The sequence below is a fragment of the Pithys albifrons genome, chromosome 4, assembly GCF_047495875.1.
Source record: "Pithys albifrons albifrons isolate INPA30051 chromosome 4, PitAlb_v1, whole genome shotgun sequence".
NCBI lineage: Eukaryota > Metazoa > Chordata > Aves > Passeriformes > Thamnophilidae > Pithys > Pithys albifrons.
The window spans coordinates 20,892,657-20,918,155 of NC_092461.1; positions in this window are offsets into that span (position 1 = coordinate 20,892,657).

The following is a 25,499-nucleotide window of genomic DNA, read 5'->3' on the forward strand; positions in this document are numbered from 1 at the left end:
GCATTTATTCCAAAGAGGAATTTATTTCCATTAGAGAAGCTGTTCTGCTAACCTGTGTACTAAAAAAAAAATTAGTAGTTTCTTACAACTCTGAAATGAAAGGCAGCTCCTGAAACAGGACGAGTAATTATTGAGTCCAATTAAGCTTAAATAAGTCCATATCAATATTATAGATATTATATCTTGCTGTTTAACTTAGTGTGAGTGTCTTGTTCTGTATTGTCCTGGAGTGCTTTCACATGTTATGCTGATGCTAAAAATGGAAAAGTAAGTAAAAGAAAGTTGGCAGGATTTCCTGTGCCAACACATTAAATCCTTCCAAAATTTTATAGGAAGAAAGCAGACTGGTGTTCATTACCTGAAAGCTCTTCATATGGGCAGTGGTCACGTGTGGATTTAGTCATTACATTTGCTTTGACCTTTACGTGTAAAAAATCTGTCACACAGATGCAGACAACAAAGCTTTTAGGTGGTCAGCTCCATGCTAAAAGATCTCTTAGAGTGCTTCTCAAGCACATTCTTAAGAAGAAAAATTAAATTACAAAACAGCCTTCTGATTTAAAAAACGATTGTGCTGGGTCTTCTGAAGACGTTTGAGTGGATTATTTTGCCAAACTGGCCAATTTCCAAGGAGCAGTTATCACAGTGGGAAAGGCTATAAGTTGTAACTATAGTAATATCTCTACAGACATGATAAATGTATCTGTGATTGAACCAATTGGGATTTCATGGTCTGAAGTATTATGAATTTGTCATTTCTGTTCAATTGTTTCCAGCAAAGTGACTCCATCATATTGTTCATGTTATTCGAAAGAAAAAAAAAATTGAAAATGAAAGGGTTTAAAATTAGATTGTGTACTGACTCCAGGCAATCGGTCCTTGTCCAGAATCATTTTCCTGTCTGTTGATAGATTCTTGCTGTAATATTCACAATCCATTTGTGGCTAGTCACAGCCCATTAGCCATCTGTTCCTCTATTAAGAAACTTTCTTTTTATAATGTAAGTATTTAATTTTAATACACTCTATCTACTAAGCATTTATCTTACATATAATAAGGAACTGTTTCAAACTTGGTTATTGGGCCATATAAAAGTATTCATTTTTTCATAGACTCTTTTGCTTATAAAAGAGGAGTATACTATTAAAATAGCTTGAAAAGTATTTAAAGTATTTGAAGTGCAGATTATTGTAAAGAAATGGTACTTCTTTAAAGTGTGATATGAGCAACATGTTTTGGATGCTGAAACATTTGCCTAATTTACCAGCTTATGAATACAAAGTGAGCTGTGGAGTGTAGCTTTGATATTGCAGATTACACTATGTAGCGAAGGTAAGATCTGATAACAATATTTATAAAACACTTGAAACATATAGATATCTATTTGTTTTTAAGAATCCATTTACTTCTTCTTCTTGTTTAAAATGGTTTGGCAAATATAATGAAAAAGACCAACAAACAGCCAAGGAATTTTATCTATGAAGTTTAAACATCCTAGCATGTAAGAGGCAGGGAATAACAGAATTAAAATTGCCAGAGTTACTTTCTGTTTCAAAATGTACACATGTGCATTGTGATGATTTTTAATTATCAAATCATAATTCATTTTCTGACAAAATTCTGAATGAAACAGGACTTCCACAGAAATTCAAATATGTGCCAACTTTAAAGATTATGGAGGAGCACTTGGCCTTGTAGTATGTGAGTTTTCCAGCAGCAACAAAATTACTAGGTTTAGCAAAGAAATTTTTTTGTTTTGTTGTCAGTTTTTTTGGGAGTGGCTTATGGTATACTGTGGGGGTTTTAATTTAGTTATGTAGGATAATAATAGAAATCACTTGGGCTGTGAAGACTTGAGGTCCTACAAATGATTTGGAATTTCAGCAAACAGAAGCTTACCAGCTCTGATCAGTTTGTGACTGTTTGACTGTCACCTTAACACAGTCTCTTTTCTGTTTTTATCAGTAATGAAGTCTTCATCTGCTTACAAGTCATCTTGGAAAATAACATTGGTTATCCTATTCTCCTATTCCTTTTTTCTTTGTTTCCTTTTTTTTTTTTCTTCCTGCTTACTTTTTTTCTTGGCTCTTCATTTCTTTCGCTTAGTTTGAAGATCTCCTGCAGCTTCCACTGCAGTTGATCTGGTTAGTATAAATTTGAATATTGCTTGCACTCCAGGAAAGTGTTTTGCTTCCTCTTTTGAATTTAACAGGAAATAGTAAGGCTACAGAGATAAATGTTATTGATTTATGCATAAAATATTAAAAATTATATAAATAAGAACTACGTTAAAGATAAATAATTTGATTTAAGTAAAATAATATCTGAAAGGATTACAGTAGCAAGACAGAAGAATCAAGTCTTGTCAAACGACTGTGGAAAATTTGTGTGCTGGTTTAAAGGTAAACCAGAAGGAAAAATGAACCTGACTCAAGTCATTACAAGTCAGAGTTAAAATTTACTAAAAAAGATTACAATATATACAATGACACAGAGAAAAAAGTGGTTTTAACCCACAAAAGAACAGATGTATAACCTGGCACCCTGGGCATGAACAGAATGATGTTTGCCAGTCCCTGCTGAGAGCCATGTGGTCCCCTTGAGTACAAAGTAAAAGGACAGGAAAACCTGTTGGTGAAGATGATGGTCAAAGTCTTGTTGAAAACAGCAGTCACAGTCCTGGTGAGCTTCTGGTCCTCCTGTGCATCCTACAAGTGGTACCAGAAGTCCCCAAATCCCAAGATTATATACCCTCTGGTTCAGGTGGGAATGCCTAGTACCTCCCCCAGGGTGAAGAGTTGCACAATGAGTGATTCAACTCTGACAGTTCTGGGATAGTTTTGGAATCTTTCATGGTCCATTAGCAGACATGACCCCTCAGGCTGGGTGTGAAGGTAGTAATGCCTCCCTTGTGGGGAGTTATCACTGCTGAGACATTGGTGCAAGGACAGGAACACCCTCCTGTCTCACAGGATTCTTTAACACCTGTCTTGTAACCTGGCTTCTAGTCAGCTGTGTCAGGTGTGCCCTGGGCAGCTGCTGCAAATCATAGAATAGATTGGGTTCGAAAAGACCTCCGAGATCATCAAGTCCAAACCTTGGTCCAACTCCAGTCCATTTACTAGATCATGGCACTCAGTGCCACGTCCAATTTCAGTTTAAAAACCTCCAGGGATGGTGTATCCACCCCATCTCTGGGCAGCCCATTCCAGTGCCTGATTACTCTCTCTGGAAAGAATTTTTTTTCTGATATTCAACTTAAATTTCCCCTGGCAGAGCTTGAGGAGCTTGAGCTCGTGCCCCCTTGTCCTATTGCTGAGTGCCTGGGAGAAGAGACCAACCCTCACCTGGCTAGAACTGCCCTTCAGGTAGTTATAGACAGTGATGAGATCACCTCTGAGCCTCCTCTTCTCCAGACTTAACAACCTCAGCTCCCTCAGCCTCTCCCCACAGGACTTGTGCTCCAGTCCCTTCACCAGCCTTGTTGCTCTTCTCTGGACCTGCTCAAGCACTTCAATATCTTTCCTGAACTGAGGGGCCCAGAACTGAACACAATACTCAAGATGTGGCCTCACCAACACAGAGTACAGGGGAAGGATCACTTCCCTGGTCCTGCTGGCCACACTATTTTTTGATACAGGCCAGGATCCCATTGGCCTTCTTGGCCACCTGGGCACACTGTTGGCTCATATTGAGCTTCCTGTCAATTAGTACCCCAAGGTGCCTGGCTGCTCTCCAGCCACTCTGTCCACAGCCTGTAGTGCTGCATGGGGATGTTCTGCCAAAGTGCATGACCCCACACTTGGCCTTATTGAACTTCATCCCATTGGAATCAGCCCATCACTCAAGTCTATCCAGATGCCTCTGCAGAGCCCTTCTGCCTTCCAGCAGGTTGACACTCCCTCCCAGCTTGGTGTCATCAGCAAATTTTCTGATGATGGACTCAATCCCCTCATCTAAATCATCAATAAAGATGTTAAACAGGACTGGACCCAAATGATCCATTATTAACAGTTCATCAGAAATTACACAGAGGGTGTAGAATACACAGTTTTGGTCACACCCACATGGTGATAAACTGGTCCTAGCCACTGTAACTAGGACACTATGTCCTTCATATTCCCTAGGAGGTTCTGAACATAAATGTATTTAGAATTTTCTCTTGAAACAGAAGATAAATGTTCAATGGAACTAAATTCAAGAAGACTATGTATTTAAAAATGGAAACACGACCATGTGGTTTTAAATATCTAGAAAAAAAAAGTTTCTATAGGAAAATTCCTGAATAAATGAATCTTGTTCAATTCTCTGTGGTATGAAATTTATCTTTCTGTATCTTCTGAATTTGTGTAGCTGGTCATGATGAAATTGAACAAGGGATAAACGTCTTTAAAACTAAGTTTCAGCACATTTTATTGAAGTAAAGGGCTGTCAGAAAAGAGAAGCTTTGACAAAGATGATGCTGAAGGAGCTTAGTGCTTTGTCCTTGTTCCAACAAGAACAGGGTTAATTTTCTTCTAAGTAGCTGGTACAGTGCCATTTTTCAGATTAAGCATGAAAAAAGTGTTGATAGCACATTGATGTTTTAGTTGCTGCTGAGCAGTGCTTAACCTAAAGCAAAGACTTTTCAGTGTCTCCTGCTCTGCCAGTGAGGAGATGCACCGCAAAATGACCTGAATAGTCATTCTGTACCACAGATCATGCCTGAAATATAAACTGTGGGAAGTTAGCTGAAAGGGGTTGATTCCTTCTCAAGAACAGATTGGGCATTGATCAATGTATGGTAAGAAATTGTATTTTGCATCATTTAGTATTAGTATTATCATTATATTTTAACTTATTTCAGTTATTGAACTCAACCCCAAGTTTTACTTACATTTTTTTTTCTTCTGATCCTTTTCTCCATGTCACTGGGATGGGGAGGGAAGTGAGTGAGCTTACTAAAGGGCAAGATTGCTAAAGGACAAGCTTACGTATATGACAACCTTACTAAAAAACAAAGCAATACGGAAGATTAAGTGTATGTGCTGAAGAAGCCAATTCATTTTTTTGTGAGTCATGAAATTGTTGAGCTAATTCAGCTCAATTTTTTTGCTTTTTATTTTTGCCAGTTGCATCTTGAATGAGCTATGCTCTCAACTGTAAGACTGTTTGATGGTTTAAAGTCTTTAGCTTCTCAAATTTCATCTTGTGTATAACTGAACATTCAGAACACAATGCCAATTTTTTAATGCTGATTTTTTTTTAAGCTCCTATTTGGTTTCATCAGTGAGACATTGGTGTAGTCTAATTTAAATGTTTAATGGCAGTCAGTAAATTTTGAGTGAATGACAATATTAGAAGAAACCAATAATACATATGTGTCTAAATTTCAGAAAGCATTCTCTCCATCGATTGTTCCTGACCCCGTTGTGTTTTGCTTTTGAGTTTATTGGAAGCTCTTTTGTCTTTCTTAATGTATATCAGCTTGGGAATGCAAAACATTCTTCTTCCCAACTGGCTGCTCTGGTAACAATCACTTGTCTATTTTGGTGACCAAGAATTTTGCACCAATTTCTCCTTAGAGAACAACATACATTATTAATGAATTTCTGACATTTTGAAGTTGTGATACTCTCTATCTTCAATACTGCTTTCAAAAGAAAAGAACATTATCACCTTTCAGCTATGTTTAGATCAAGCCAATTCATGTAAGAAGGAACATTATAAAAAGATATAAATATTGGAAACAATTTTAAGCAGAAGGTGAAATTGGATGAATTCCTGAATACTCTCCCAGCTCCCTTTTTCTTGCTTTAAATTTCCTTCCACAACTTCTAAGAGGGGAAAAAAGCTGAAAATTAAAAGAACACAGTGCGCAGAATCTGGTCTAATCATTTTTGACATCTGTAAGTCTCTATATGCTTCTGTTTTCCTGGGTCTTAGGATTTTTATATATTTTTAGATTTTAATATTTTATATGTTTGTAGATTTTTATATAGCTGTATAGTTTCTCACACTGGAGATAGAAGCTAACAATTTTTCACAGTTTGTGCCACATTTCTGAGCTTCTGTTTAATGGTCTTTTCAGTGGACAAGATAGCAGCAACGATATCTTTTTTGGAACCCATGCACCTGGACCGGAATAACAACATATTACAGTTAAAACAAGACAGAAGACCCTGAACTTTTGGAAGCACTCCAGTGGGGCAATTCTGAGGGTGGTACCAGGAGCAAAAGGATTTTGTATTGGATAGCTCCGTTAGATATTATAATTAAGTCATTAATTTGTAAGAACCCCATACTCTGTGTGCATCTATATAGTTTGTGCACATGAAAGGTTTCATTAAAGAACTGCTCTCTACTTTATCCATACTAATACTGTCTCAAAAGTTTTTCTTCGATTTTAGGCAACAAAGGTTGTGTTGGAAATTCTGCATTGGACTTGGGATGCACAAACAGTTTGGAAGCCTATCCCAAATCCGTAATTGAAGTACTGTGTATTATATTTGGAATGAAAAGTCATAGCTGATCCTGAAACCCACTTCCTATATAGAATCTGCTGCAGAGGAAAGATATTTTATCAGCAAGACATAAAAATATGTCCTAGTACCAGTTAGAAAGAATGTTGATTCTAGGCTAAATATAATAAATTCTAAATAAAATATAAAATAGGTAGTTGTTTGTTTGGATTTTTTTTGTTTGCTTTTTAAAATATATATCCGACAATAGTCCTTGACACAAAAAATTTTAGTCCGCATTCTGAAAAGTGAGTGCGTAGACATGCACTTATCCATGTCACGACAGGGACTTCGTCTTGAACATTCAATGGAAAAATGTTATGAACCAAATTGAATTTTACTTGGGTTAATATTGATTTAAACATTTACCATCTTCTTGCTTTCGGAGTTGCCCATTCACTTCAGAGAGTATGATCAAAAAGTTCTCTCATCCTGAACGAAAGTACTATTCATCTCATACAACATGAAGGGCCTCGGCAGGTGCAAATTGGCTTTGCTCCACTGAATTCAGTGAAACTGTGTCAGTTTTCCATGACTGGAAATGTGGCCATTTTAACTTACAGAATAGTTTAAGTTCAAAGAGGTCTTCAATATCAAGGTTTAATGAAGAATTATTCTTTCATGTGAATGTTGCCCTAACTCCAACCTTGACTGTCCTTCCCTGAGCTCTATAGGCAGCATTAGCTTAATGATCTTTTATTACTTTATACAGTTGTCAACATCATGTATTTAACAACTAAAATAAGAAGGATTTTTGCTTCATTTATAGAGTGTTTATAAATGAAGTAGGGCTAGGTTTTTTTGCAGGTTGTTTAATAGACTTTTCGTGGTAGTTGCTATAGTAACACAGTGTAATAATTGAACCTTAAAGGTGACATCTCATTTATGTCAAAAGATAATGCATGCAAAGGGAGAGAACAGAGAACACTTTTTGCTAAATTACTTAGGGTCTTTTTAAGAAGGGGCATTAAAAGGGGCAAAATTCCTGATTTTTTTCCCCAGGTTCCATTTAAACAAAACATGAAAAATAGAGACCTGTCCAATCTAATTTTTTTCCATCTGTTCAAGAAAAATGGAACACAAATATTCCTTTACTCCAATACAGAATTTTAATTTTCTTACTTAAGCTGTAAATGCAATGCAAATTTGACTCCCCAAGAATGAAATCTTCATTATCTGTAAATGCTGCCACTCCAAAAGGCTGCATCTCCATGCAGAAATTTGCAGTATAAACTTGTGCACAAGACCATGAAAGAAAGAGCTTTGTTGCACACAATGATGCTAAGAAATTGTTTGACTTTAGCATAGCTTGTATAAGTGACAAGGCTTGAGCATCAGTTGTGGCTCAGCTAGGACACAGCTGAACTGAAAAACTGTTTATTTTCCAAGTTTGATGTCTAAGGGTTGTACTGTGTATTATCATCAGTATCAAAACTAGGTAGAAGGATTATGACAAATTGCATTGCACTATAAGCTTTTATACTCCATCTGAATTATTATCATCTATACATCTAGGCAAATTTCATTTATTTTAAGTAATTCCTGTGCAAACCATTAATTGATCTCTTTCCATAATCTCCAGCATATACAGTACTAAACAATACTAAACCATATTAAAGGAAACTTGGGAGTACAACAACAGAAGATTAAATGGATTTTATTTACTGACATTTCACTTTCTTGAGTCATTGCTGAGGTAGAAATTGCAAGTTTGGTTTAATTTAACCGTAGTTCAAAAGTGACGTTATGGATCTGGTGATGTGCTAAAGGACATGACTGTATGGTATGCATCTTCTAGGAGCAGTAGGTTTTCTCTCCTTGCAAGCTATGGAAGCAGAAAAAGGAATTCAGAGATATGCCAGGTCACAGCTGCAAGGAAGGGCAGAGTGGAGATACATAGATGCTGTTAAAGTTGCAAGAAACATGAAGTATGAAGCATCAATTTATGTCACTCTGAGCTTCTTTTTGCATTCAAAATCCAGTAATTCCTATAAAGAATCATGATGCTACAACTTGTAAGAATGGGAAATATACAGGTCATCTAAGAGGAAAATCATGGTGTTTTACTGTACCATTTCATAGAGTAAAAGTATGACTGTAATCTCTGAAGAGGTTACAAGAAGAGAAAGGAATTAAAATACTTCTTCTGATGTAAGAATCGTCTGAAAGTAATATTCTTAGGTTAACTCTTTATCATTCTATATTTTATCCCATGAGTCTTATACTTGAATAGGATTCTAAATGAATAGAAGAAGATATGAGACTTTTAATAAGGCTGAAGCTAAAGTGAAATGATGTACATTTATTTTCAGCTTAATTGGAGACTATTAAAACTTATCATATGACAAAATCCTCTTCTTTTTTTTTTTTTTCCCCTACAGTATGACAAAAATTACAATGTTTTTTGCTTTGGAATTGGCTCTGATGGATGCTGCCAGCATGCAGAAAATATTTTACTCTTGAAGAGAAGGCTGAAAGTAATTTTGTTATTTTTCTGAGTTATATTTGTTTGTTTCCAGGTTTCTTATAGGCTCCCTTTAGGCATTGCAAAGCTGCTCTAAGATCTTCCCAGAGCCTTCTGTTCTCCAGGCTGAACAACTCCGACTCTTTCAGCTTTTCCTCATAGAAAAGGTGTTCCATGCCTCTAACCATTTTCATTATCCTCCTCTGAACTTGTTCCAACAGGTCCACAGCTTGATACCAATGTCTATCAGGATATGGAGCTGTTGACCAAAACCTTCTTAATAAGAACTATGTTGCCAGAATTGTTTAAGTGCCTGTGTTCTATTTAAAATCTGCTCATTGTTGATTTTCAGTGAGATTTGGGCACTAAAATTGGAGTTTATTCCTCACAAAGAATGGGGATAGTGCATAGCAGAGTACTTTGCCACTAGCAAGATGCTACAGGCATCAGGGCTGCATCAATGAAGCCAGTGAGAAATTTAGTAGTTCAAATGCAATGGTAGCTCTTGCTATGTTGAAGGCCCAGATATGGGACTGCAACATGGTTACATATCAACACTTCCTGGACCGCTGGTCTGACTACACCAATGGGTCTTCTGAAAAGACACCAAGAGAAATTTAGCCTTATATTTTGAATTGTGCATGAGAATGAAAAAATGAAGTGCTTTTGTGTGTGTGTAGTTTGGTCTTTTGCTTTTCTAATGTACCCTGATCTTGATGCATACCCAACAGCAGGTTGGTCAGGACACTTGAAAACTCATGTCCTTCAAGAAGGACAAATGTGAACTTCTGCATCTCAGGCAACATAACCTCATGCAGATGTGCAGACTGAGACTCACTGGTGAGTTAGCAACCCTGCTGAAAAGTACTGGAGTTCAAATCAAATATGTGCAAACAGTGTTCACCGAAGAAGACAGACTGCATACTGAGTTACATTACTGTGGTTAACAGATCAAAAGAAGTTATTATCTCTTTTTATTCAGTGTTACTGAGGTTGCATATGCAATACTTTCTATGCCTTTTAATGTTTCAGTTCAAAAAGCTGTTAAGAAACCTGAGAGGATCCAGTAATGAAATATCAAGATCATCAGGACCAAGAAAACATTAACTGGACTAAGAAACTGAGATGTCTGGGCCTGTTTAAACTGATGCAAGTTTATTTAACAGTAATTGACAGCTACTTGAAGAGGAGTTACAAAGGTCACAGACAAACATTTCTCAGTAGTAGCAGAAGTGATGAGATGATGACTATGAGTTGTAGCTTGAAATTAGATATTAGCACATGTAGATATTATATATTATCCTTTACTAACCCAGATGAAGAGGTTGAGTGTGCAGATATATGTGTAGCATTATGTCATAGCACAGCCTTGGAGATTTTCAAGGATTCAGTGGGCAAAGCTGTGACTGATCTGACCTAATGCTGTGGATAGTTTCTCTTCAAGCAGAAATCAAACTAGGTGACCTTCAGAGATCTTTTTAAGACGAGCCTTTTATGACTCCATGAGCTGCCTAAAATTCTTTTACCAGCTGCTGAACTATATCTGAAAGGACAAAGATATGATGATGGGGAAGTTGTCAGGAAGGTAAAAATGGCTGAGGAGAGCGTAGCCTCTCCCTGTGTCTTCCGCCTACTTAAGTACGACTAACTAGAGGAGTGTGTCCTTTTAACCAGAACAGAAGCAATATGTATATAACTGATTGATTTCAATGTATGTATTTTTAACTGGTTGTCGATTGGCTGTCAAGGCGTTTGCAGGCTGCTGAGGCAAAGCACATGTAGACTCAGTTCTGTCTGTCATTCCCTTTGAATGAGTTCTACTGCCATTCCCTCTCAGTTCGTATACAGGTACTACATGACTTAGGAGAATTTATATCATGTATAATTTTACCCTCTCTCAATTTCATTTGATTCCTTTTTTTTTTTTTTAACCTAGCCAATAGGTTTAAAATATACATGAAAGATAGGGAGTGCATACTTGGTTATTTCTTGTTCCAGAAATTTTCTTGCTCTGGGATAAGTAGCTTCATTTTACTGTAATTTTGCTTTTGAATGTTGAAATTCATGTTGAGAGAGAAAAAAGGATTTGAGTGCAAATTTCTGCTTTCCTCTAAATAAACTCAATTACATTTTTGTTGAGAAAAAAAATCAAACTCTAGTAGACTTTGTTTGGTATGTGTTTTATTAATCTAGGATAGGTATTAACTGGGTTTGATAGTTCAAGAAAAACAGATTTTTTTTCCCTCTTATACTCAGTTGTAATAAAATGAAAATACAAGTTTTTCTGGCATTTACATTCCAGTTTCTCTCTGAAGGCTGAAGAAAAGTGAGTGATCAAAGGCTTTCTCTCAGTGATTCTCTGGCTGATATTTCCAATTATACGATCATTTTAAAATGCTTTTAGCTTTTATCCGGTTGTGTGTTTAATGTCTAGTCATAATAAACAAAGAAAAAGACCCATCAAGGATCAGATGACTAGTGACATTAGAAGGAATGTTTTTGTCTTACTCTTAAGGCTATCAAGGGAGAAAAGGCATCCCTAGTCCCCAGTGTGACCAACAAAGAGTACTCCATCAAAGAAACTTCTTTCCTGGAATGCCTTGCAGACTGCAGGGAATTACTGTTACCGGGCTATAGGAGTCAGTATGGGACAGAAAGAGATTTCAGGGGAGTGTAAAACTTACAATTGGGATATTTTAAGGGCATGGTGTGAATGTGGGAAGCTGATTATGGCAAAGATCATCAGTCTGGACAATCTACTGGAGACAACTTTTAAGGGAGATCAGCATGTATGTGCTGTGACTATTAAAGTGTGTAATGAGAATTCCATGTACCATCGACAGCAGTGGGCCTGCAAAAGTCAAGTTCTTGTATGTTCAGGTGTTAACAGCTAGGGACAACCCAGACATCTGGGGAAAACTACTGGATAGGCTTGAGTGTCAAAGGCCAGCTATGGGAATGATCCACATTGTCTGCTCACTTTTGTACGTACATTTCACTAGCTGATTTCAGTAATGAACAGATGGAGAGGAGGAACAGGACAGACCCATCTGTGCTGTTCACATTTGTGGGAGTGCTACTCTTTTTTTCCCAATGTGTTCTAGTAAGGTAATGTTCTCTGTATGCCCAGCTGTGTATGTGTATCCACACATGTGTAGTACGTGATGTGCATATTTTTGTGTATTTACTGTCATCCTCAGTACTGGCCAAACTGGGGACATATAGAAGAAATATCATTACATCTATTAGTCAGCTGTAAAGTAAAATTAATAAAGCTATACTACCTCAAGTTTGAAATAAGTTAAAGTGAAAACAAAACTACAATGTTCCAAAAAATTAAATACCAGTCAAAGATTACTGTCAGAGTTTGAGACTCCTGGAATTTTTAAGAGGAAAAAGTAATACCAGGAGAATGAGGTGGTAAAAAAAAAAATGTATATTTCCTGAAGATATATAGACTATTTGGAAATATCGGAAGAAGAGGGGAGGGAAACCCCTTTAAATATTGTTGCATATTACATGAAAGGAAAATCTTAGACCTTGCAGAATATTGCTGTAAAATTCTTTTGACCATGTATGAACCAGTTGTACCAGAAATAAACAATAGACCAAAATATGTCTTTCAGAAACCTGAACTGATGAAAGTTCATCATCAGAGACAGGAATGCAGAGTATGGCTTATATTCACAAAATGTATGGGTGGTGCTTGATACTTTGTGGAAAGTTTAATGAGTAGTTTCAGATGACTGGGTGGTAATGTAAAGATTGATCAAGGAGTCACTGAAATTGCCTGTTAGACACTACTGGGCAGTGAGGACTGCAGATGTAGAATGATCCAAAATATATTATTGTTCCTCAAATGTGAGCCTAATGGACACAGTAATTAAGTAAAAGGCTCCAAAATCTCACATTGCAATTTTTCCCATGCTTCTTCAAGTTCAAGTTCAATGACATGCTTTTTATTATCTGACAGTGGTACTAGGTAGTGATTCTAGTTGCTTTAGCACATTTGTCTTTTCTGTGTGACTAAATTTTAGACTAACACTTTTGTTTGTGAGTAGTTTATTTTGAGTGTTTGTTTTCATAAGTTCATAGGTTGTTTACAACTCCTCCATCAGGAGCCATGCTAATCAAGCAATTTTGTTTCTATCTGCTAATGAAAAGCTAAAAGAGACAAACACTTCTCAGTTTTTACTTCCTTGACTCCTGAAGTCCCTTCCTTTCTCTGTCAACTTCCTTAATTGACTTGGTCTCCTAGTTTTTCACCTTGTGATATGTAATTGAGAGCCTGGGAAAACTTCATGTTGTTGTTGTTGTTGGTTTTTTTGGTTTTTTTTCATGGCCTGGAGTCACCGTAGGGTCAATTTCTTGACCCTGCCCTTCAGAACAATCAATTATTGCATCCTTCCAGGGATTTTGCCCTGTGATGAACTGTTGAGGAAATTCTATTAATAACTTGGGAATTTAATCTCCCATAATGAAGGAGTTCCAATCTTAGTCTCTTTGATACCATAAGCACTCTCAGATCATATTTCATTCTAAGATTTTTTAGCATTGCCACATTATTCTTGATTATCCCTGTACAAAATTATATAGTCATATCTATTACATCTATTATGTCTAGTTTCTTTGTCATCTTATACATCATTAACACATGTTGACTCACTGCCTCTATCCTTTTACTGTCTTACCAAGGTAGAACAGTATCTTTCAATACCTCCCTTCTGTCACAATTATTTCTCAACATGATTTGGCGTGAAAAGTTCCTGTGAAATTCGTAAGGAAGATTTTGTCCTCTACATTTGACTCACAAACCGCCAACATAATACTTCCAGTTACATTAGTTAGATTTTACAATGTCTGCTATTTTTCTGTCATCTAGTGCAGAAATAAAAAGAGCAAGTGTTTAAAAACTGAACATTTTGCACAGGTGACTTTAAAATTATCCACTGTAAGTAATTTGATTCATATTGCATAAGTTTCAAGTTTAAAATGCAAATAAACGTTGTTTCTCCAATCATACAATTGAGGAGGAATATTAACAGTATTGTACTGGTAGCTAATGTACGTGAAGGCAAGTGTGTAAGTGTTTAGCTCAAGACATGTGTATGATTTTGCTAATAATGTTGTTTGCTTACCCTGTTGAGGTTAATAGGACAGTTATATTGGATTTCTTTGGATCATGAGCATTCCTAAAATGTTGTCATACTTCTTAGAAAAATCCTCGTTCATGTTTTGGCACCATGTAATGCTTTTTCTTTGCTTGTGCCATTGCTTAGCCAGAGGCAATAGCTGTGCACTCACAACATTATTTCAATCGAAGCCACAAGGTCACTTTTTCTGGTTATGTGCACCTCTTCTAGAAGGAATTGCCCTGCATCTTTCTGTAACGTCTCATTGCCTACAAAATCAATTAAATAGAGTTTATAAGACAGTCTATGACAATGAAAGGACTTTTAAAATTATATGGAAAAGTCACAGGAAAATGTATGAAGTAATCTGCTACAAAAGTAGAATGTCCTATATGTGTATCACTGTGTTGTTAGTTTTGTGTGTTATTCTTCAAATATAAATTTCTTAAATGTCTGCATGATCATTTTTTCCTAATGAAGCCATACCATATATATGAAATACATGTATGACCTATTTCACTTCATTCAGAAAAGTTGAGATTTATATCCAGAAATATTCTGAGAAACAGAATATTCTCATACAACCTATGATTCTCATACAATTTATAATTCTGATTTTTATTCCTTAATAGAACTTGCTGGAAACAGTATTTTTAAAATATTTTGTGGCTACAATGAAAAATAAATGCTGGAGGTAAAGAGGAGTAAGGTATTCTTAAATCTTCTGTGGTATTCTACTGATTCTGGACAACGATGTGAACTTAAAGTCACATTTCAGAGCTAGTAGACAGTACTGTGTTATGCATTCTCCTTTGCCTATGAAGGAGAATGTTACAGAGGAATCAAGAAACCTTCATACCAATTTGGTCTTCTATTGCATGTTTCTGAATTGTGTAGGTTTTGTCACAGTGGTATTTGTAGCAATAAGATTTTTTTTTTACCAGTTCTTCAAGTGAGTAAAAAAGTCATCACTCAAACGCAGTACTTTTAAATGAATTGCTGTGATTTAAGCTTTTATTATGGGTTACATTTTGCAAAGCATAGAACTGCGTGATTTCAAGAGGGACTATGTGTACATAGATGTTTCTCTCTTACTAAATCCTTATAATAGGACTTATAATTGTGAGTCATGATGATGCTTATAAAATTTGTTTAATTATCACTAAATATGTGTGTTACCTGACTATACAGTGATACAGAGACCATAGTTTCAGGATGAAGAGCAGAAGCAAAGTACGATCTGCTCAAACCTGTTGCAGTTTCTGGTGACTGACTTACTGCTTTACCTGGATACACAGAGGGAGATGTCTCTGAAGTCAGAGATTATTTAGGCTTTGTGCAGACACTGCCCTAGGGCTGAGCTGACCTGTACCAAGGACAGGGCTAGAAGTCAGAAGCCTTCTTGTTTTGTTTTTTAGAGCGGAGAAAGTTGCCTACTGCGGCAGACAGACCAGAGGGTATTTCCAGCATCCTCTCAGGCAACCAAGCTCTAGCTGAGTTGTGTTAGTGCTACATTGCAGCTCAAGGCCTGGGAAGAGATTGCTTGTAGCACAGCTCTTGATGAAACTGCAGCTTCTGTGACCCTGCTGGTGACAGAGATGAGCAGTGCTGAAGCAATCGTGTTTCAACTTATGATTGAAAGCAGCACTGCCAGCTGAGACCAGGGCCCAGTTGGCATTGCTCCTCTTCTGTTCAACTTCTGGGAGACACCACCGTCTCTGCACTCTTCATCACTTAGACTGTTTCCCTGTGAGGACAAAGGGAAGGAGCAATCTTGTGCCGAGAGACAGTCCTCCCATTTGGGACCAGTAGCAGTGCTGTTATGCTGCTCTGTTCCAGTAAAGCTGAGCTGCTCTGTGAGGGCTATAAGTGCAGTAGAATGTTTCATCTCCTCCCCAGCACATACTGCTGGTACTCACCACGTTTTCCTTACAGCTGAGACTTGTGTTTGCTTGAGCAAGAGCTGTCACTGAGTTTAAATTAAGATGTCTTCAAGATGGCTTTTTCCACTTGGTACTTCTTCAAGTAAGCCTGAGCAAGATGGGGTCATTTATACAGGATCTGATATGCAGGCTCAGTCTCTTTTTAGGTCAGCATACCTGTAAATGTATATTTTGCCAGCCATTTAGGAACTCATGGGCAGGAAGGTATCCTGTTTGGAGTAAAAAAGACTGGAGAATTTTTTCTGATGGATGGGAAGCTGTGTGTCTCAGAACAGGCTTTGAGTCTATGAAATGGGATTATAGTAGTTGTGAATGCTAAAATATTTGACAATGCCATAGTGCAAGAAAAGAATGCCACTTAGTGTGATGCACTTAACATTGGAAGGAAAAAGAGTAATGGGGAAAGAATTTGAATTTACATGACAGAAGCCATCCTATTTTGGCATGTGTTATGAAAATAAAAATGCAGTACTAAAAGAGCTGTTCAGACATACCAGTAATATATTCTGCTCCAACTGAGCAGTTTAACTACCGAAAAATGTTACTCAGGGGTATGTAGTGCAGGGGCTCATGTAAAAAGTTGCTTACTGTCCTGTTATAGCTTAGATTTTGTTTGCTTCTGTTTGTTTAAGAGAGTCTATTAAAATCCCCTGGAAGGAGGTGGGAAATTGTTTTTCTTTTTGAAGCTACTGAGATTGCTCAAGGTGCAAAATACTTAAAGGATTAGAGTGTGAGGCTAGAGGTGAACTTCTTTCTGCAGTCAGAAACCTGTATCTCATGGATATTCAGAAATCTTTGCAGATGGGAACTGAGAGCCAGCAACACTAGAAATGGCATGAGCTATCCCAAGTGGCTGCAGATTTGAAGAAAGATCTCTGATCTGACTCTAGGAAAGGTCTCCACTCCAAGGCTGCCGTGTAGAGTACTTGTCAACACTCCTCTTTTTCTCCACATTGCTTAGAGTTTTCTCTATTTAAAAATTTAGAATTTTTTGTTCAAGTAGTCTCAAGGGCTTTGGTGTTTTAGAAACCTGTCAGTCTTTTGATGGAGGTCCAGTCACAGTCATCAGTAACCATACAAACAGTCTATAAGATTCCTCGTGCTACCTGTGCACATTGGTGTGAGTAACCTTAGTTTTGTCATGAAACACAAGCCTGTTGGAGGCAATGGAGGTGGACCTCAGACTCTGTACCTCAGTCACAGACCAGTGCATGATGCCTGGAATCAGAGTTCACCTGAAGGAGGTGATGAGGAAAGAGAACTGCAAGCAAAGTGACTTTATCTGCCCTATTCACACACACTCCTTTCTCCTCTTCTATAGCTCTGCTTTTATACATGACCCCAGTGGAGCCATAATATGAAAACCATTGGTTTGAATAACATGAAGGTTAAAACACTGTTATGTCTCTCAATAAACTCTCATCTTAAATAGGCATATGCAGAGGAAAACCTGTGATGAGTGGTGTTCCTCCGGGGTCACTGTTTGGACCAGAGCCATTTAACATCTTTTTTAGTGACATGGACAGGGGGACTTAGTGCACCCTCAGCAGGTTTTCCAATGACATCAATCTGTGTGGTTCAGTTGACATGCTGGAGGCAAGGGATGCCATCCAGAGGGACTTTGACAGGCTTGAGAGTGGGCCCATGCAAACCTCACAAAGCTCAACAAGGCCAACTGCAGGGTCCTGCAACTGGGCTGAGGTCTGGTCTTCTCCTTCAGAAAGAGGGCATAGCCAGAAAGTTCTTTGAACTAAATTGTTGTATTTTGAGCTTTGATTTTTTTCCCTTATACTGATGTTGCATTTACATTCTTTGGAAGATGTGCTATCACTTGCAAATGTGCTTTGTAGTGTACATTTGATTTCTTATGGTTCATATCATAGAATTAATTAAATTTTGACTAGTGATACTTACTTTACATATGAGGTTCCTCAAGCAAATTTCCCTAGGTTCTTCTATTCAATCATCTAATTTACAGTAAACAAATTAGTTTCAATCAAAAAGATGGATAAGTTATATAAATATTTGTTCCATCTATTGTGTCCTGCTTAGTACATGGTGGGATTGTACACACTTTTATTTATTCAGGATTCGTTTATTTGCCTGTGACCTTCCTCTGTATTTGCCAGGCATTTTAGATTCTGCTTGCCATCATCAATGGTGAAGTTCTGCACCTGCACATCACTTTTAAATGAGCCTTATTTTCTAATTCTTTTCCAAGTCTTGTCAAAAATCCTGTATTCTCTTAATCCTTGTACCTTAATGTGCTAACAAAGACTTCAACTTGCTGTTTATTCTAAAACTTGGGGTGTTTAAGCAGTAGCTTCACTTAAGGTAGGGAGCTGTTCAGCAAACACATCCAGAATGTCAACTCAGGCTTTTGTTTACAAACTCATGTAAATCCATGTTATAAATCTATATTGTGAGTTTTTGCCACTTTAATTTGACACATAGCAGTGATTTTCTTCTTACTTATTTTTATCTGTAAAGTTTCATCAAGAAAGTATTACCTGACACCTGGTTGCTCAAAACAGTTCATTCTGTACATCCAGAATATGATAGGCTTCAGTAAAAGTCTTTCAAATCCTATGCTTGTCCTTTAGAAAGAAATGCATTGCTAAGATCTAAATCACAAATTATAAAAGTTAATTAGACCTCTAACTGGCCTGGTTTTCTAAAAGTGTTAGGGACTTAAATTACTTTGAAATCCACTTCTAACAATGAAAAATTTCAGTTCAAAATGTATAAGGCTCACTTTAGGAGAGAAATTTGGTTACAGAGAGTATTAGCATCATTTGGCTGAGAACAGCCATATTATACTAAGTAGCTTTTAAACCCTGAAGCAGAGAAAATTAAGTTAGGTACAGAGTTTGCTACAAAATGGAGAGAGATGAAAAATAAGGAGATGATGAGTATGATGGAAAATTTCTAATGCTAAAGGGTGATGTGTATTGTGAATATAATGAAAGTGGATCCTAAGTGCTGCATAAAAGCTATGGGGAACTGTCCTGTGTCTGCAAACAAATTGACCAGAATAGCTAATAAACTTGTCCTACATCCAGATTCTGTGATGAGATAACAGTCCTGCAGGTCAAAGAAGTAAATCTGAATTTCACGTTACTCAAAATCAGACTAGCCACTAAACCAAATCATCATCACGGCCAGGCTTCGCGAATGAAGATTTGAGAAGGGCACTACCCAGGCTTGCTGCAAGCGTACTGGTGGCTAAAAAGGCCGATACGGGATAGGCAGGTCCGGTCACAAAAGGCACAGCGGAACATCTCCCTAGGTGATATTGGCAAGGAACGGTTCTTTCTGCGTTGTCTTTTCTCCTCAAGACTGACTCCCTGTGCATTCTCAAAGGAAGCAGCAGCGTCGTGAATGGTGTGTCTCCATGAATCCCGATTGGAGGCCAGAGTGGACCATTGGTGTCAGTCAACATGGCCAAGGCTGAGGTGTTGTTTCAGAGAGTCCTTGTATCTCTTCTTCAGGGCTCGTCTCTTGTTGCAGCCAGTGGCGAGTTCACCACAGAACACAATCTTTGGGAGGCGGTGATCCTCCATCCTGCAGACGTGCCCTGCCCAGCGCAGCTGCGTTCTCATCAGCACGGCCTTGATACTGGTGACCCCTGCCTGTTCAAGAACAGACACATTGGTCACGTAATCAGACCAGTGGATGTTTAGGATTGAATGGAGAACAGTGCTGATGGAAGTGTTCGAGAAGCCGCAGGTGGTGGTGGAAGATGACCCATGATTCAGACCCATATAAAAGAGTAGACAGTACAATGGCTCTGTAGACACTAATCTTTGTACTTTTCTTCAGGTGTTTATTGGACCAGACTCTTTTATGGAGTTTTCCGAAGGCTTTGCATGCCTTTGCTAGCCTGTTGTCTATCTCTTTGTCGATCTTACCGTCTGAGGAAATGATACTTCCCAGATAGGTGAACTGCTGGACTGACTTAAGCTCTGAATTGCCTATGGTGATGTGAGGATGATGGAAGACTTCTTGAGGTGCAGGTTGGTAGAGAACTTCTGTCTTCTTCAAGCTGACTTCCAGCCTCAAAAGCTCAGCAGCCTCTGCAAAGCAGGATGTTAAGCGCTGCAGAGCTGCTTCAGTGTGAGCAACGAGGGTGGCATCATCCGCAAAAAGCAGCTCACGGACAAGGTGATTCAGGGTCTTGGTGTGGGCCTTCAGTCGCCTTAGGTTGAATAGGCTTCCATCGGTACGATATCGGATGTAGATGCCGTTTTCTTCATCGAGGTCTGCTGTGGCTCTTTGGAGCATCATGCTGAAGAAGATTGTGAATAGAGTTGGTGCAAGAACGCAACCGTGTTTCACACCATTGGTTGTTGGAAAGGGCTCAGAGAGTGCATTGCCATATCTGACTTGTGCACGCTGATCCTCATGTAGCAGGATGATCATTTTGAGGAACTTGGGGGGACATCCTAAACGTTCCAAGATCTGCCACAGGCCTTTTCTGCTCACAGTGTCAAAAGCTTTGGTGAGGTCAACGAAGGTTACATAGAGACCTTTGTTCTGTTCCCTACATTTCTCTTGCAGTTGTCTGAGAACAAACACCATGTCTGTGGTGCTCCTATTGGCTCTGAAACCACACTGGCTTTCAGGTAGAAGATCTTCTGCAATAGCGGGTACTAATCTGTTCAGAACTATTCTTGCAAGGATTTTACCAGCAATGGAGAGCGAAGTAATACCTGGGTAATTTGAGCAGGCATCTTGCCATATAAAAAAAGCCGCCTTTCATCTTGCATGCAGTAAGCTCCAACAGAAACTTCGAGACATCCAGAACAAATGGTGGCTCAACCTAGCAGAAAAGACACAACTATGCGCAGATTTGGGTGACCAAAGAGGATTCTATGAGGCCCTGAAAGCAGTGTACGGACCCACACACCAGGTTCAAAGCCCCCTACTCAGTGCAGATGGTCAAATGCTTCTAACAGATAAAACCTCCATCCTGAACCAATGGTCTGAGCACTTTCAGACTCTCTTCAGTGCCAACCGTGTAGTCCAAGGCTCAGCAATTCAGCACATTACACAACAACCGGTGAAACATGAATTGGATGCAGCACCTACTATGGGAGAGATACTCAAGGCCATACAACAGGTGAAAACTGGCAAGGCAGCTGGGGTTGATGGAATTCCACCTGAAATCTGGAAGCATGGAGGCCAAGCACTCCATGCCAAATTCCACGAGCTTGTTGTGCATTGCTGGGAACAAGGGGAACTACCACTATATCTCCGTGATGCAGTCATTATCACCCTGTACAAGAAGAAAGGAGAAAAATCAGACTGCTCAAATAAACCAAATAGTAAACAAACAAACAAACAAAACTCCCCCCCCCCAAAAAAAAACCCCACAAAACAAAACACCAACAAGCAACAACCAGGTTTTAGGGTCTTCGTTAGTGTCATGTACTTAATTTCATTGTGAAGTACAGACCTTGATTTCCCAATCAATAATCTCCGATGTCCTCTACCTGATTTGCAAGCCTGAGAGTAATTGTATTTTAAGAAATACATTAGAATGGAAATAAAGATTTCTTTTCTCTGGCAGGTTTACATTTTTGCAATTTAGGAGATAATTTTTAACCCCTTACCTAATCAGACTTTGTTCTCTACAGCACAGTAAGATACAATGATACAATGCTATTGCCAGCTTGCAGCCACAAGACAGTGTCTAGTGGTAGGTTCGTTTCTAATGTCACTACCCTGAGAGGCTAAGGGGCACTCAGTCATTGTACATCTTGTTACTGCATCTTGACCTGTAGTTTACATACATCTAGCATTGTACTGTTCATGTTCTTTATTCTAAACAGCAATCAGTTTTCGTCACTTTGTAGAAACTCCAGATAGTGAGATCTAAGCACAGCTTAGCAATGTTGTCAGCACAACGGCATGCAATATAACTTGGTTTTTTTATTGTGATTCTTGTATTGACCCTTTTCCAGATATGTCTCAAGTGTGCGTGCATCAGTAGTGAAATAAATTCTTCTCACAAGTTTCTATCTTCTGTAGGTTTGTGAGATGTCCAAGTTAAATCAGCAGCTGTCTCGTTTATTGAAAATAAAACTTACAATCTGTATTATCAGTCTCAAGGTAGTGGAAAGTACCTGCGGTAGTGATATCTTGTAACTTCTAACAGGAAGCACAAGTCTTTTGCTGAGTGCATTGATAATAAAAATTGGGGGTGAATTGGAATTATTGTAGCTGTAAAAATAGTCTTACAAAAACTAGTCAGATTCTTCCTTTTAACAGTATATGCCTGATGCTGTATATCTATTTGTTTTGTGAAGCTTCATGAGACTTTTATATCAAATAATATTGAATTTTGCAGTCATTCCTTATGGGTAACACCAATTTTTATTTTTTTTTTTTATGTTCATGTCTGAGACTCCCAAGAATAATATCTATACAGTGTCAATCCACAGAAACTAAGCATCTCCAGAGCTACTTCAACTCAAGTGGACATGAAAATGTGTAGATTAAGAAAGGTAAGAAAGTGCCAAGAGTAGCCTGTATAACTTTGGCAAGCAGTAGAATTTGGTTTCTTGATGCTCAGGCATCTCAGTCCTCATCAAGATATCTGAGCATCAGGAGATTTTATTGGCTAAGGCAATAGTGCCTCTGGAGTGCAGGTGGATGACTTTTCAACTGATTTTAATTTTTTCTATTCTCAGAAATTCTGCTTCTTCACACAGAAACTTTGGAAGAAAAGTGTGAAATGCTGTTTTCCAATTAAAGGATTTGCAATGCTACAAAATATTTCAAGACAATTTAGAAGGTTAAACTTTCATAAAAATGATTCTCTCTGCTTTTGCTTCTTATATATCTTACATTTACTGAGGCACTTGCCCTTAATATTCCTTTTAGTTCAAGTCCTGAACTTGAAACTTTTTATCTAGTTAAAGTGTTCCTTAAAGTAAGTATTAAGCATGGCTCTTTTTAGAGTGTGTATCTTCATGTTCCAGTCTCTTCTTAGCCTTTAAAGAGATACATTTTTATGCAAATTGAAAAAAAACTGCTCAAGGTAAAATTTCAAGAGTATCTAATGTGTTAAAATATTGATGTATATTTTATTGCACTTTTTAAAATGTGCCTTGCCAGAGCTTTGAGATGCATGCACAAATCAATTTAAAGGCACACAGAGAGCCTTATATTTAGGCACAGAAAGAGAATCTTCAGAAGAATTATCAGTCTGGGAAAGGGGTATTCTCATTAGCTAATTGAGAAAAGTATAGTATGATATTAAATACATATGCCCATTTGTGTTTTCCTCTTGTAAACTTAAATTTGAAAATGGAAGGTTTTCATTACATTTGGCACAAGTAATAGGACTGTATAGAATTTCACAGCTAAAGCTCAGTAGCATTTTTGATAATGCATTTACATTTATCTAGTATAATACATTACAATTTAACAGCTTTTTAGACCAACAAAATATTTTCGTTAAAATAATATTTTGTATTGAGGAAAAATTATTGAGGATAGTATGCCGGGGTGTAAGCTTAACTCATTATCTCAATTCAATGGGGAATAATAGTTCTAAGACTGGAGCTGTAAGGGTAACATGGGGCTAGTCCAAATGTCTTCATGAATATTGTCCCACAGAAAGCTTTCAGGGTTCAGCAGATAACTGGAATTTAGAGTAGAAACTTAATCTTTACTCTGGAAATACTGTCTTCATCCAGAAACAAATGTTGAAAAACCTAGGCAATCCTTATGGTGCCACTGTGCTCTGTTGATTTTACTTCCAAACCATGGCCTTTTGGCCTTTCTTTGTTCTCAATCAGATATTATGTTAAAATGCACAGTATTCTTTTGTCAGACTGAAGGTTGTGTATATTTCAATGCTATTACCCATTTAAAATATATTAAATATTTAATTAAGCCTGTATGCTAATACCAGAATTTTGACAGAATTCGTTTGATATGTGTTATTGTCTCTTGATATTAGGTGATATGCTGAAAGAGATTGAAATTCACAGTTTAATTGGTGGTATCAGGAGAATATCTATGAATGCGTTTCTTTTGTGATATATATTTTTATAGTCCAGAGTCACTGCTCTGAATTATTTTGATGATTGACATATACATGTCAATAATGTCAAGCACAATTATGTAATTTTTCCTTAACACTGAGTAACAACACTGTAGATCTCCCACTATCTGCCTTAAATGAGACAATCAGTGTGCCTTATGTGAGGTTCCAGGCTTCCAGTGGCATAATATGCAGATTTGAGAAGTACATCTCAATCTGCTTGTCATCGGGATTAGTTTCACTTTTTAAACCTCTAAGCCTGTGTCTATGATAGTAGATTAATCAGAGACAACAAGCATTTCTAGGCACTAGAATGTGATTGTCTATTCCATTAAACGATTCATATGTTCCCCAAATGTAAAATAGGTAATTCCAAACAGTTTTTTGGCACAGTTTAATTGCAAGGGCCATTCCCAATGCTCAGCTTCCTGAAGCAATACCTGCGGTGGAAAATCAGAGAATTTGATAATAATTTTTCAAGAACATAGATCAATCAAGATAATCCATACTACTTGTACTTAGGGAAAGTTCTTGGGCACACAAAATTAACTATGGACATAGTACTGACAGTCTGCCTTATGTAAGAGAATGAAAGGAAGGGAAATCCTTATTCTGTCCAAACTATACTTTCCAGAAAGCATAAATGAGAGCCTTTCCTAACTTTTCCATTAGCTAAATTGGACTAACATTCTTATATATTCCTACTGTTAAAATAAAAATGTTTCCTTTTAAGCAAACTATCTTCAGAGTGCAACAATAGCAAGAGAATAAACAGACCCCAAACATCATCAAATTCAAACCATACCACTCCTATGATATAAAGAAGTGAGTTGCATGCTAAACCAAGCTAATTGAGTGACATGAAATAATGTGATTTGGATCAGAAGCAAATGAAATACAATAGATTCCTTGTGCTTTTTACTCAGAGAAAGTATAAGGCTTAGAAGAAAATCAAAGCTTTCTTGAGAACATTCTGAGCTTGTGAAAAGTGCATTTCTTACAAAATCATGCTGATTAGAATACTCCTGTCCAGCTCTTTCTTTGATGTATATGTACCAAATACTTGTCCAAATTAAATTCATATATCAAAATCTCTCCCTCTTCTGAGTCTTTCTGTAGTTAAGAGATTTTCAGACTATCAATAAAATATATTCATGCTGCAATATCTGAAGTTATTACTATGGTATTAAGCTCTTTTTTTTCCTAGGTAAGTTTCCTAGGATAAAAGTAAAAAAGAGATGATTTAAAGCCAAGATTACCACTTATAGGTATGTGTTTGTATGTGTATTTATCTACAAATTGTGTATGTCAATTATGTGTGTTTATATTAATTTAAAATAATGTATTTTAAACATCTAGGGGTTTTATCACTTCCAGCCAGAAATGTAGCTCTTACCATGCAGT